We start from the raw sequence: 14,521 nt of genomic DNA, 5'->3' as shown, positions 1-14,521 counted from the left end.
TGCTGACACGTTCATTTCGGTTTGTGAGACCTGCATTAGACTTCTAGTCAACAGAACTAGAAGATAAAAAAAAAAATCTGTGTTGTTTTAAACCACTAAGTTTGTGCTAACTTGTTCTGAGAAGAAATTATTTGTCTGATTACTAATGTCATCAGAAAAGTTTTAAATATTGGGAAGTGGTCAAGCTCATAGTGGCAAAAACAAGTTTTTAAAAGTTTTGCTTGAAACCTTACATTATAACATTGGCAACAGGTACTATCAATTGTTTTCCTTAAAGTGAAAGGCTTACCTTGTTTATATTTGAGGAAATGCTTGCCAAGTGCCCAAATCTGTTTGTCTATCAATTGCCTTATCAAATAAAAATGGTGTTTATGTGTGGGGGCGGGGAGGAGCTAGCTAAGATTATAACTTAACCACAAATGAGTTTTATCATGTAGAATCTTTTACTCAAAGGTTTATATTATTAATATTGATAATTTTAAAAGCTTTGTCAAGGACTTTATTAAGTAAAACTGCTATTGTTTAGTTTAGATCCAATGACTGCTAGTTCAGCTGGGTGCCACTACCTAAATTCATTTTACGCTCATAGCAGTTTAATGATACCATTGCTGTTATATCATAAGTGCCTATGTCAGCACAGTAAAAAAGGCAAAAATGTCTTAATATTTTTATGAAAACAATTTTGACCTTGTGGACCCTCTTGAAAAGATCTTGAGGATTCTTAAGCTTCCTTGGACCATGCTTTGAAAACCCTACTCTATTATGCTTTGGAACGAAAGTTATTTGTTAAATAAAATATTATTTGTTCTCTAAAAAAGTTGATACTCTTCAATAGTTTGGAGGACATTAAAATGTTGCTTACTTTTTGGCTTTCTTATCTCCTATATTTAGGTGGTTTTCAGTTTTGAAGTCATATTCCAAAAATATCTTGGAGGGACTCCCTGGTCTCCAGAAGGGAAACCTTTCCAGTATTAAAAATATTAAGACTAAATTTAAAAAATAAACCTGTGGTTGAAAAATGAAATCATAACCAAGTAAAGTATAACTTCTCTTAAAACCAAACCTAGTAATTTATTCAACAAGTATTCACTAAATGTAGTAGACACTATGCTTTGCCCTGAGAAAGAGAACAGGATACTGTCTTTACCTTTAAGGAGTTTACATTCTAATTAGGAAGATCAGAAAATTGACAATTGCAGTAACCAGGCGTAATACTATGCTGGACCAGAGATGACCACAGAATACCGTGGAAACACACAGAAATGGCACCCAACAGGCCAGGGAGGGGCATGGATGGGTGGGAGTGGCTTCCCAGGAGCTGATGAGTACACTGCTGTGCCGGTAGGAGCTGGGTGTGTCAAGATGAGAAAGGGCTGGAAAATGGATTCTACTTTTGGGAGTGGTGTGTGTAAAGGCTTAAGAGCAGGAGAGCTTAGCATCGTCAGAGAAGTGCAGGTAGGTAGTCAGCTAGGAGTACTGAGTTGAATGTGAAGGTAGGGAGGGTTGTTAAACCTGGTGAAAGCCTGACCTGTGGTGGCGCAGTGGATAAAGTGTCGACCTGGAAATGCTGAGGTTGCCAGTTCGAAACCCTGGGCCTGCCTGGTCAAGGCACATATGGGAGTTGATGCTTTCAGCTCCTCCCCACCTTCTCTCTCTCCTCTCTCTCTCCCTCTCTGTCTCTCTCTCCCCCTTTCTCTCTCTTCTCTAAAAAAATGAATAAATAAAATTAAAAAAAAAAAAAAAAAAAAAAAAAAAAAAAAAAAAACCTGGTGAAAGGTGGGCCCAGAGAGACAAATGGGGTCCAGAGCAAGAGCACTGAGTCTTGTCTTCCATAGTACTTGGTATGAAGGATTTAGGGCAGGGACACTGTCAGCTTTCTAGGAGGGAGGTCATCCAGTGTTGGGAGTGATTGTTCCCAGGTCCTTTCATTAGTCCTTCCCTTGTACTGCCTTGTCTGATCCCTGCAGGTTGTATTTCCTGGGCTCCAATATGCCCTAGCTTCTGTCTGGGTTTGGCCAAACAGAACTGTTGGGAAATTGGATGTTGGCGGGAAGGAAATCATAGTGTTTCTTCTTGATTCTTTCCACTTCAGGCAGCATTGCTTGCTGCACCTCTATCTCCTGCATAGCTTCGTCTCCCTCTGCACAGACTGGATAGTTCCCACCATTGCTGGATGACCTTAGACTCTCTGAGGTCCTGTAATAATTCTATTTCCCTTTGTTCTTTCCTGCTTGAGGTGGAAGTAGCTCTTTCTTCCATCGTTGCTAATCTCTGGGTTGCCTCTCCACCCTTTCTTGAACTTCTTAGCTCTTTCCTCACCTATGGAACCAATTTTCAGAATGAAATTACATCTGCTTTGCAGAGTGGTTTGTTTCTTGGCTGGACCCTGGCTGGTACAAAAGTGATATATAATTGATTAACATTTGGGAAAGATCACTTAAATTGCAGGGAGGAAATGAATTGCATGGAGAGAGATCAAAGCAGAGAGGCCAACTGAGGGTGACGCATTTAACCCAGGTGAGACATGCTGAGAGTTTGAATGTAGGCAGCAACCAGAGTTCAAAATGAAAAGAGCTACTAAACTGAGAGCTATTAAGAAGGTAGAATCCACAATGGATTGTGCCCGATTGACTGCGGAGAAGGGAGTTACAGTGGTATCCTTGTTTCTAGCTTCAACATGTGAGTGGATGTTGAGGCCATTTCCTGAGATGGAAAATACTGGAGAAGGTAAGGAGTCATGGTTTTGATTTCGGACCTATGGATTTTGAGGAGTCTGTGAGACCAGCTATTGGATAGCTAAGTGTAGATCTCAAGAAAGATTTGGGAGATGTCTGTAAGAGAATCATCTAAGTCTCCTTGGTATTTACAACCATAAAAATGGCAGAGTTCCTACAAGGTGGAGTGTAGACGAAAACTAGAGAAAGGAGATAGAGGAGAAAAAAATCGATGGGAAGAGTGGCTTTTGGGGGAGGGAGGCCTACAACATTCCAGCAGCCCACTTTCTGATCATGAGAATCCACATTTTTTTCCTGGCCTTTCAATCCAGAGCTTCTGCTTACCTCAGGGGAAAGCTGGTTTGAACAAAGAAAAGAGGGTAGAAGGTAGTTTCAAAGATTACCAGAGATTACTAATGCAGACATGTCAACCAGGGATCTGACACTTGATACTTTATCAAGATCCCTGTATTAGCCTGGCCTATGGTGGTGCAGTGGATAGAACATCAACCTGGAAAGCTGATGTCGCTGGTTCAAAACTCTGGGCTTACCCAGTCTAGGCATATACAACGAGCAAGCAACAAACAACTAAAGTGAAGCAATTATGAATTGATGCTTCTTGCTCTCCCTCCTCCTTTCTCTCTAATATTAATAAATAAAACCTTAAAAAATATTCCTGTGTTAAATAAGAAGTTTAGTAACTATTGTCAAAACTCAGTTTTCCAAAGTACTAATTAATATGTGTGCCCATATTTTCCCCCCCTTTTTTTTGTATTTTTCTGAAGTGAGAAGCAGGGAGGCAGAGAGACAGACTCCTGCATGTGCCCACCCGGCAAGCCCTCTAGGGGGTGATTCTCTGCCCATCTGGAGCATTGCTCCATTGCAACAGGAGCCATTCTAACACCTGAGGCAGAGGTCATAGAGCCATCTTCAAGTGCCTGGGCCATCTTTACTCCAATGGAGCCTTGGCTGCAGGAGGGGAAGAGAGAGACAGAGAGGAAGGAGAGGGGGAGGGGTGGAGAAGCAGATGAGTACTTCTCCTTTGTGCCCTGACCAGGAATTGAACCTGGGACATCCACATGCTGGGCCAACAGACTACCACTGAGCCAACTGGCTAAGGCAGAGTGCCCATCTTTAATTACTATTCAGCACAGTGCATTAGATGTGAAAAGGAAGAGATTGATCTGAGTTGTCAGGATCGGAAAATGATTTGTAAAGACGAGGACAGGCTGAGCATTTAGAAGAGGCTGGGGGTTAGCCAGCAGCAGAGGAAAGGAAGGCAATTTCATTTTGCAAGAGAGAAGGCAAATAAATGAGTCTGTATCTGTTCAAGACACAGAGGTAATAATTAGGAAGAAAACAGAGTTTATAGGACATAGTTTGGATAAATATGGTAGCTGCAGAATACAAATATCAGGTTAAAAGACTATCATGATGAGAAGGAATTTTTTTTTAAGTGAGAGGACGGGAGATCGACAGACTCCCACATGCACCCTGACCAGGGTCCACCTGGCAAACCCTGTCTGTGGCGGATTCTCAAATCACCCGAGCTATCCTCAGTGGCTAAGGCCAACACTCGGACCAATCCAGCCACTGGCTGCAAGAAGGGAAGAGAGAAAGAGAAGGGGAAGAGAGAGGGGGAGAGAAGCAGATGGTCACTTCTCATGTGTGCCCTGACTGAGGATCAAACCCAGGTCATCTGCACACAGGGTCAACACTATTCACTGAGCCAACTGGCCAAGGCCAGGAATTTGATCTCTGTGTGACTTCAAAGGATGGCAGTAGAACTGTAGGACAGTTATGAGCATCAGATTTTAACTCTACCGGGGATACCCAGAGATGAGATGTCCTGTCTCGGAAGGTAGTGAGTTCCTGGTTATTGGATGCTGAAGAGGACAATGGATGCTGAAGAGGACCAGATTTATTTTTTCCACACTGCTCTTCAAAACCCATCAATGGGTCATGAATTCAATTTACTGTGTTGTATTAATTTTCCTTGGACTGATGTATAACAAATTACACAAACTGGGTGGCTTAAGCAATAGAAATTGATTGTCTCACCGTTCTGGGGGCCAGGAGTCTGTAATCAAGGTCTTGGCAGGTGTGGTTCTTTCTGAGGGCTGTGAGCGAAGGAGCTGGTCCAGGCCTCTCTCCCAGGCTTGTAGCTGGCCTTCTCCTTGTGTCTCTTCACATTGTCTTCCCTCTGTGCATGTTTCTGTGTCCACATTTGTTCTTCTTCTTCTCTCTCTTATTTTTTTAATGTTCAATGGTCTCTGAACTCTTACTGGCCTCCTGCCCCAGGGGGTGCCCTACTTCTGCCTTAATGCCTCAGAACTTTGGGGTCACTGATCTCAGACACCACTTTGCCATTTACAGTCCTGCGGGTGGTAGGCAGTGTTTTGGATGTGTTGCATGGAGTTGCTGTTGTCCAGGGTGTCACCAAGATTGAAGTTCTCCCTTTATTCCAGCAGACAGTGGTAGATGGTGATCTCAGCCTCCAGCTTGACCTTGATGCTCAGCAGGGCCTTGAACTCTTGGGCCTGGCGCTGCCCCTCTGCCCGGGTCTGGTCCAGCACTGACTCCGGATGCAGCAGGATCCCCCTGAGCTGCTCCATCCGCATGGCATTGCACATCTCCACCCCCCTCAGGCTGTTCTCATCAAGTCCAGGTCACTCTTTAAGGACACGACTGGAGCCTCAGCTCCGTGAGTGTCATCTTAGCAGCTCCTCTTCTCAGAGGTCTGCGAGGTGACTGCTGTGGTGCTCTCCTCATCTGCTGCGGCCATCCTAGTCTAGTTCCTCTCAGTTCTTCTGAGCAGCTTGTCATACTGGGCCTGGATGGTCGCTGTAATCTTGCTGAGGTCCTGAGAGTTGGGGGCATCCAACTCAATGGGCAACCCAGAGTGGGCAATCTGGTTTTGTAGACCGTTTAGTTCCTCCTCATGGTTCTTCTTGACGTGTAGCTCCTGCTTGAGAACCTTGATATCTGTCTCCAGCTGCAGCTGAGTGATATTGGTGTCATTGGTGACCTTTTGGAGCCCACTGATGTCACTCTCCACAGACTGGCAATGGCCAGCTCCATCTCATACTTGACTTTGAAGTCATAAGCAGCAAGATGGGCACTGTTAATCTGCAGAACACTGTGGGCATTTGTGCAAAGATCTGAGCCCTCAGGTTGTCATGGTCTTGAAATAATGCCCCCTGTCTTTGATATAGGGTCCCTTCTTCTCCAGGTGTTCCTGCAGGTGGTAGGCAGTGTTTTGGATGTGTTGCATGGAGTCTCCAATTATCAGGCTTCTTCTCATCATCTCCAGGTAGGAGGCCAGGTGGTCATTCAGGCATTGCGTAATTTCCTTCTAGTTCTGGATGCCCCTTATGCTCGCCAGACCCCAAGCTATCCCTGCAACCAGGCCCCTGGACTTCGAGCTGCCCACATGCTGATGGGCTGGGACACCGGAGATCCTGGACTCGGAGCCCTAGTGCTTATATAAACACTGGCTGCACTGCTGGCCACCAGGCTGGTGGCTGGGCAACGATGCAAAGCCCAGGTGCAGTAGTTTGTGGAGAATCTGGAGAGGGTACTGAAGCTTATGTTGGTCAGGGAGGAAGGCAAGAAGTCGGGACTCAGGTTCAAACAGCCCACATTTTTTTCTCTCTCTCTTTTTAAAGTGAGAGGAGGGAAGATAGTGAGACAGGCTCTGGCATGTGCCCAGACTGCAACTCCTGTCTGGGGCCAATGCTTGAATTAACCGAACCATCTGCAGCGCCTGGGGCTGACACTTGAACCAATAGAGCCACTAGCTATGGAAGAAGAAGAAGAAAGAAGGGGGAGAAAGAGGGAAAGAGAAGCAGATAGTTCTCTTGTGTGCCCTGATGGGATTGAACGCTGAACGTCCACATGCTGGGCTCTATCCACTGAGCAAACTAGCCAGGGCCTATTTTCTCTTTTTATATGGATGCTAGTCATATTGGGTTAAGGCCCAATCTAATAACCTCACTTTAACTTGATGACCTCTATAAAGACACCATCTCCAAATAAGGTTACTTTCTAAAGTACTGGGGGTTAGGACTTCAATATATGAATTTTGGAGGAGACACAATTCAACCTAAGGTGTGTCTTCATTGTAACTTTAAAAGAATAAAATGGATAGAATAGAATAAAAAACAGAGCACATCATCCCTGGCTGGTTTGGTTAGAGTGTCATCCCCACACACCAAGGTTGCAGGTTCAAGATCCAGTCAGGGCACATACAAGAATCAAACAATGAACGCATCAATAAGTGGGACAACAAATAATGTTTCTCTCTCTCTCCTCCTCCTTTTTTATTTTATTTTTTATTTTTGTATTTTTCTGAAGCTGGAAATGGGGAGAGACAGTCAGACAGACTCCCGCAAGCACCCCACCGGGATCCACCCGGCACGCCCACCAGGGGGCAACACTCTGCCCACCAGGGAGTGATACTCTGCCCCTCCTGGGCGTCACTCTGTCGCCTGGGGCAGAGGCCAAGGAGCCATCCCCAGCGCCCGGGCCATCTTTGCTCCAATGGAGCCTTGCTGCGAGAGGGGAAGAGAGAGACAGAGAGGAAGGAGAGGGGGAGGGGTGGAGAAGCAGATGGGTGCCTCTCCTGTGTGCCCTGGCCGGGAATCGAACCTGGGACTTCCGCACGCCAGGCCGACGCTCTACCACTGAGCCAACCGGCCAGGGCCTCTCCTTCTTCTTGCTAGAATTGATCAATTTAAAAAAGTTGTTTAAAAAAATAGACAACAGAAGACATTGTCTCTATGCATATCTATGTGTGTATCCTGGGTTGCAATATAAAATATCAACAGTTACAATTTCTAAAGCTGAGAATTTGGGTTTTGGATTGAGTGAAAATTCAAAGGAGGATTTCAGAGCAGTTTTCCTTCTCACTCAAAAATGGGAAAAATAAATTTGAGTGACTCTGCCTTGCTCCCTGCCACTCCAGGGCCAGCGCTCTGCGCGTGCGGCGGGCCCAGCGTTATCTCGGCAGTTGGGTCCGCAGGTCTGCTCTGGCTGTGTCCTCATTCATGCAGGTCTGCACGGTGGTTCCCACTCATCCTTAGTTTTGTTTTCTGTGGTTTTCAGTTACCTGCCGTCAACCAAGGTCCAAAAATATTAAATGGAAAATTTGAAATGGACATTAAAATTTTAAATTATGTACCCTTCTGAGTAATGTGATGAAATCTTGCAACATCTTAGTCCATCTCCCCAGATGTGACTCATCCTTTTGTCTTATGTGTCTATACTATGTAGGCTCCCAACCTGTCACTTTAGTTATTAGATCAACTACCATGCTTATCACTGTACTTATGTTCAAGTCATTCTTATTTTATTTAATAGTGGCCCCAACGCTCAAGAGCAGTGATGCTGGCAATTCAGATATGCCGAAGAGAAGCTCTAAAGTGCTTCCTTATGTGAAAAGGTGGGTATAGTACAATTAGGCATTTGGACAGAGAGAGAGAGAGAGACCACATTCACATAACTTTTATTCCAGTATATTGTTATACTTATTCTACTTTATTATTAAACTTTACCATAGAAATGTTTATGGAAAAGAACCCAGTACCTATAGGGTTTGGTATTACCCATTGTTTCAGGCGCCCACAGTGGCTGAGGAGGGACTACCTTAGGAGTAGATTGCCTGGGTGTTGTGCACACTTGCCTTTATTAAATTTTGTTCTACTGGTGCAGGACTCTCTGTGCTTTTTGTTCCCCCACAATGCTTTTACCCTTACTTAAAATTCCATTTGTAAAACTAATTTATTCTAAGTCTAACATTAAACTGAGTTACATGATATAAACTATATCTTATCTTTGTTAAGGGAAAATATTAGAAGCATACCATATTTCAAGTAATTGTGGCATTAGTCAGGGCTAAAACGATAAATCATACCAGCCTCTTCTTGGAGATTCTAGTAAGAGCTCCAGGTGAAATTTTCAGTGATAGTTCTCTGCTTACTGATAGAGGGAGTAGGGCTGGTCTTGGCTCTGTATTTTATGCCTGAATAATGCTTCACTTTACTCAGAATTTAATCACATTTGTGACTTGGCATGCATAGTCATCTGGGTGACTGTATTTTTTATGCATTTGAATCAATTGACAGGAAAATATGTCTTTTTATATAATTGCCATTTCTCTTAAACTGTAGACAGGAATCCCCAGTGGTGGGCGCTGCCTTCTTAGTCAGGTCTCAGAAACAGAGGCCAAGAAGAAACAGTGTGAGTAGATAGCTCAGAGTAGGCTGCTTCAGTCACACAAAATGGATACATCTATTTCTTTTGAGTTTAAAGAAATTCCCCGCATCCTAAACAGCACAGTAAATATAGCCCCCAGAGTGTTCTTTTGCAAGTGAATTTTTTGGGGCGTGAAACAGGTAAATTATGTGATGTGTCAATGAAGTACAGGGATTAAGGCAACGCAAGTTTGTTATAAGGCTGTTGTTTTATGTTTCATATTCTTTCCTGTTAATTGACTCTTGATTAAGTGTCAGAGAGAATATTAGGAATTTCTACCTCAATTCACCATTATAAAAACGCTCTTTAAGATAAACCAATAGATTTTTCTTTCCCCCTGAGTTTTAAATATAACTTAGGTATCAGCAATTCTGAATTTGGGGCACAGCTTTACTTTTAAACTATACTGACATAATAAAAATGAGAAATAGGAATTGTAATTTAACTGGTAGAAGAGATAGTCATAGTCATAAAGTTACTTACAAAATGCTTCTTCTAAGAGGTGCAGATAAGTGATCACATTTATTGGACTATCTCTAGTCTCTGTAAAGCCTGAGACATGACCAAGCTGGCACAGAGAAAGCTGTCTTTCTTTCTTTTTTCTAAAGCAAGCCCTCGCCTTTGTCCTAAAAATGATAGGAATCAAGTAGTGGACCAATAAAGAAAAGAATTCAAGAGTCAGCCTCCTTGCTTTCAGAGCATCACTATTTATGAATCACTCAATGGTCCAGCTTCCAGTGCAGGGTGAGTGATGCTGGGGAAACCGCTGGAGTCATAGCCATCCAATCCTGAGACGTTCATGCAGTCACTTGGGTAGCACCATCCTCTACTAAGTAATCCTTTTATTCACCTCTTCCTGACAGAATCACAAATGGATTTATTTTGGCACCTCCCTCCCTCCCTCCCTCCCTCCCTCCCTCCCTCCCTCCCTCCCTCCCTCCCTTCCTCCCTCCCTTCCTCCCTCCCTCTTCTTTCCTTTCCTTTCCTTTCCTTTCCTTTCCTTTCCTTTCCTTTCCTTTCCTTTCCTTTCCTTTCCTTTCCTTTCCTTTCCTTTCCTTTCCTTTCCTTTCCTTTCCTTTTTCTTCCCTCCCTCCCTCCCCTCCCTCCCTCCCTCCCTCCCCTCCCTCCCTCCCTCCCTTCCTCTTTCTTTCTTTCTTTCTTTCTTTCTTTCTTTCTTTCTTTCTTTCTTTCTTTCTTTCTTTCTTTCTTTCTTTCTGAGAGACAGGAAGAGAGAGAGAGAGAAGATGAGAAGCATCAACTTGTAGCTGCTTTCACTTCAGTTGTGCATTGATTGCTTCTCGTACATGCCTTGACTGGGGCTGTAACAGTGTTCCCTTGCTCCAGCCAGTGACTGTGGGCTTTTCATGCCAGATACCACTGGGTTCAAGCTGGTGAGCTTCGGGATTGTGTGGCTGATCCTCTGCTTCAGCCAGCCACCCATTTGTTGATGAGCTGGCAATCAGAGCCAGTCACATTTGGGCTTTGAACCAGTGACCTCAGCATTCTGGTCAATGCTTTATCCACTGTGCCACCACCAATCAGTCTAAGCAACTTTATTGAATTTCCTCCCTTTTCACATTACCAACTGTTCCCTGAATCATTCTATCAAATAGATAATTCCAGCTTACCTGAGCAAAAGTGTCCTTACTTTTTCTACTATCTTACCCTAAATATCTGTATTTTTTCATACTCAATCTTGCCTTCTTTTCAAGCCCAGAAAAAGGCTTACCTTTCCACCTATTCTCAACCTCCTGGACATTTCTTATTCAGTCATTCACACCTTCTTTAGAACCTTCAGTTTCTTCTATTTCATTTTCTTCCCTCTGGCTTACTATAAGTGCATAAGAATATCTAGTTTAGGGGAAAACACATGATACACACTCAGAAGCGAAAAGGCCCAGTTTAGATTAGATTCTGGTTTACTCACAGCTTTCTCTCTGACCAGACATTCTCTTCTTGATGAACTCCCGCCCATAGTTCTAGTTGACCCAGCCACTGGCATGGTACTTATCAGTTAGTCTCTGCCTTGCATTGCTCATTATCTTTCCACATGTAAGAACCAAGTTATCAGTAGGGTCCTTTACGAAGGGACTTAGTGGTTTTTGTTGTATCTCTCAGCACCTAGCTGATTTGAAATCAAGACTATTTTCATCTTTAATGTCAAGAGGGACTTGATATTCTGAATTATTTAAACATATCAAAGAAAAACAGTAGTTTTATTGAAAATATTAGGACAATTCAAACAGAAGTAGATTTGTAATAAAGTGTCTAAATAATAATGCCAAGGACCCTCATAAGAACCTTATAGTGAAGAGGCTCAGGGTTCCTTCTCAGACCAGGACAATCCTTTGTCGCCTGTTTCCTTACTGCAGGCCCTACAAATTAAGTTTACTTGCCTTTCTTCTTAGACACTGAACCACCCATCTGATTGCTTAGAATCAGCCTATCAAAGGTTGAGAAGGGTTCAAGCTACTTCCATTTTTTGGAGTTCCTTGTATATTAAAATATAAATGAATTCCAAAGTAAGATTATGGAAATTCTGGTCTATTTGCTTTTAACATATGCATGTTATTACTCACAGGATAATTATAGTATTTATTTAAAATATTAATGTAGATCTTATAAAGGCTATGTGGTTGTGTAATGGTACATGCAATTAAAATTGAAAGATGACTATTTTTTTCTTTCCATTGGCAGAGTATGAGATTGTCTGTGTGGCCTGACTTGTGGTGGTGCAGTGGATAAAGCATCAACCTGGAAATGCTGAGGTCGCCGGTTCGAAACCCTGGGCTTGCCTGGTCAAGGCACATATGGGAGTTGATGCTTCCAGCTCCTCCCCACCTTCTGTCTCTGTCTCTCTCTCCTCTCTCTCTCCCTCTCTGTCTCTCTCTCTCCCTTTCTCTCTCCTCTCTAAAATGAATAAAAAAAAATTAAAAAAAAAAAGCGATTGTCTGTGATTGTGTACATATCCTTTCTTGGAGGCTCTTTCTGTATGGAAGCTCTCAGCCAAATAGCCCCCAGCAGTGCACACCATTTCCCCTAGTGCACAGAAACACACAGACATATGTATGTCCTGTTGAAGATAAGATCTCCCCAAGACCTGCTCAAGAGTGGTAGGAAATCTCCCACGTATCACCCTTCCTTGCTCTCCTTAAACATTAGCACACAGAACCACTAAGCTGTGAGGTGGGGGGAAACAAAAAAGCAAGTATGCTTCGTTATTAACTTTGGGAAATTTCAAAAAGGCTTTGTATTCTTAGTTCCTGGGTATACTTTCTACTTCCTGGGCTGACGTGGCATCTGAATGCTCCATGATTATGTTTTTTACTCTATTATTCTAAGTCAAAGCTTATCAAAGTCAATCCCTTATTCTTTCTCCATCTTTTGTGAAGTCCCCTTGCTCTAGCATGGGCCTTTTTTCTGGTCCTTGAATGTTCAGTGTAGTCACATAGTCCTATACCTTGCTTCCATCATTAAAGCTTGCTCTTAGGTAAGGATCTGATGATTTCATTACAGCTGGACTTATATGGTTGCTAAGGCACACTTCTGAGACTTCTCAAGGACTTACAATTTTAAACAAAGACAAAATGTACTTTTAAAGAGGAATAATTGATAAAGCACTATAATGCCCTATAGAAAGCAAACTACTCCTGTTGACTATTTCAGGATTAAAGTTTCTGACCTGATATTCCACTGTAAGGCATTTTCAATTTTTATCTAGAGATCTAGACAAAACTGTTTAATTGGCAACTAAGACTTTGCTTTTTGTTCCATGCCCTTAATGTATACAAATAACGAAATGGTGGAAAGTCATTTACTTGCTTTGTAAACTAGCCTATGAAGTTTATTTATCTATACAAGAATGAACATAGTACTCAAGCATTCTGGCACAATACGTAATCCTTTAGGGAAAAAGGATACAGTGTCTAACATTCCTGCTCAGAATTTTAATTATAAACTTTATTAGATTTTAGTGTATCATTGGCTTGCATTTTTGTAATTTTACAAGAAAATTTCCGTTTCCACATAGCCATTAAATATCTTATTCATTTTCTTGGCTGAAGATAATGCTTTATAGCTATATCACCAGCAAACCGGTGACCACATTGGACAAATATAAGACTAAGTGCAATTAAGCTATTAAGTATTTTTAATTACCTTTTACTGGTCTTTAGATATAGTGTGTTTTTGAGGAAGCAGAGCAGAATTGAGTACTTTGATATTAAAGAGCTTTATAAAGCAGCCTATAGACTTGGATAACTCATTATAATTGGCAGAGATTCTGCTGTATAGAGTCTTGCAACACCTCAATTTTCTTGAATGTCATAATGAACACATTTACAGCGTGAGTTATGGAAAAGGGTGAAAAAAAACCCTCTAAATCTTTATAGCATTTTTATATTATGTTTTCCTTTTCGGTAACCAAATCTTGATTAAGAGGTAGAATTATTACCCAGTTGGACATCAAAAAATGTTTTTACTTGAATCCTCTGCACACCTTTGTCTCTAGGACAGAGAAAACATGATTTATGGCCTTTATGTGTCTGAAACAATAAAAAGCATCTGAAATGCATACTTGTTTTCTTTTCTAAAAAAGATTTTATTTTTATTCATTTTAGAGAGGGGAGAGAGAAAAAGAGAGAAAGAAGGGTGGGAGGAGCAGGAAGCATCAACTCCCCTATGTGCCTTGACCAGGGTTTCGAATCAGCAACCTTAGTGTTCCAGGTTGACACTTTATGCACTGCGCCATCACAGGTCAGGCATACTTACTGTTTTCTACAAGCCAATTACATTGTGCTTACATATGAAATGTAAGGTAAACTTGGAGAGAAAAATAAGTAAATAGATGTCATTTTTTTCATATTGCCTTATTTTGCTTTAATTTAATCGTCTTTTTTTACGATGTCTTTGCCTCTGGTATCTATTCCTTTACAGGCTGACAGTCTGTCACTTCCTTGCCAGCAAATTTCTTTAAGTGAAGATCACAGTGACTCTTACCCAACAGAACATTTTACTCTCAATGTTTTTTCACATTCACTTTTATAAAAATAGTTTTATTGAGATATATTTCATATGCCATAAAATTTACCCATTTAAACTGTAAAGTTTCATATATTCAAAGAGTTGTGCCACCATTATCACAATCTAATTTTAGAACATTTTAAGTATCCCCCAAATTACCTCTGGGACTAACGACAGTCATTCCCTGTTCTTGCTCCCCTCATCCCATCCCATCACCAAAGAGCCACTAAGCTATTTTCTGTGTCTGTGAATTTACTTATTCTCCTCACTTCACATAAATGGAATCCTACACTCTGTGGTCCTTTGTGACTGGCTTCCTTATTGAGTATGATGGTTTCAAGGTGCATCCATAGTGTAGCATGAATCAGTACTTCATTCCTTTTTCTTGCCAAGCCATATTATATTATACTGATAAACCACATTTTATTGATCCCTCCATCAGCTGATGAACACTGGGGCTGCTCCCACTTTTTGGCTATTATGAATAATGTTTCTGTGAACACTAGTGCAAAACTTTAAATTAGACATAC

General features: G+C 42.0%; 1 pseudogene; it reads right to left on the bottom strand.

Annotated features, from left to right (window-relative positions):
- Positions 1–5,034: 5,034 nt before the first annotated feature.
- On the bottom strand, positions 5,035–14,172 carry LOC136406502 (keratin, type I cytoskeletal 18 pseudogene; annotated as a pseudogene).
- Between the last annotated feature and the right edge of the window lie 349 nt (positions 14,173–14,521).

The sequence above is a fragment of the Saccopteryx leptura genome, chromosome 5 (assembly GCF_036850995.1).
Source record: "Saccopteryx leptura isolate mSacLep1 chromosome 5, mSacLep1_pri_phased_curated, whole genome shotgun sequence".
NCBI lineage: Eukaryota > Metazoa > Chordata > Mammalia > Chiroptera > Emballonuridae > Saccopteryx > Saccopteryx leptura.
This window is presented reverse-complemented; position numbering and strand designations above follow the sequence as displayed.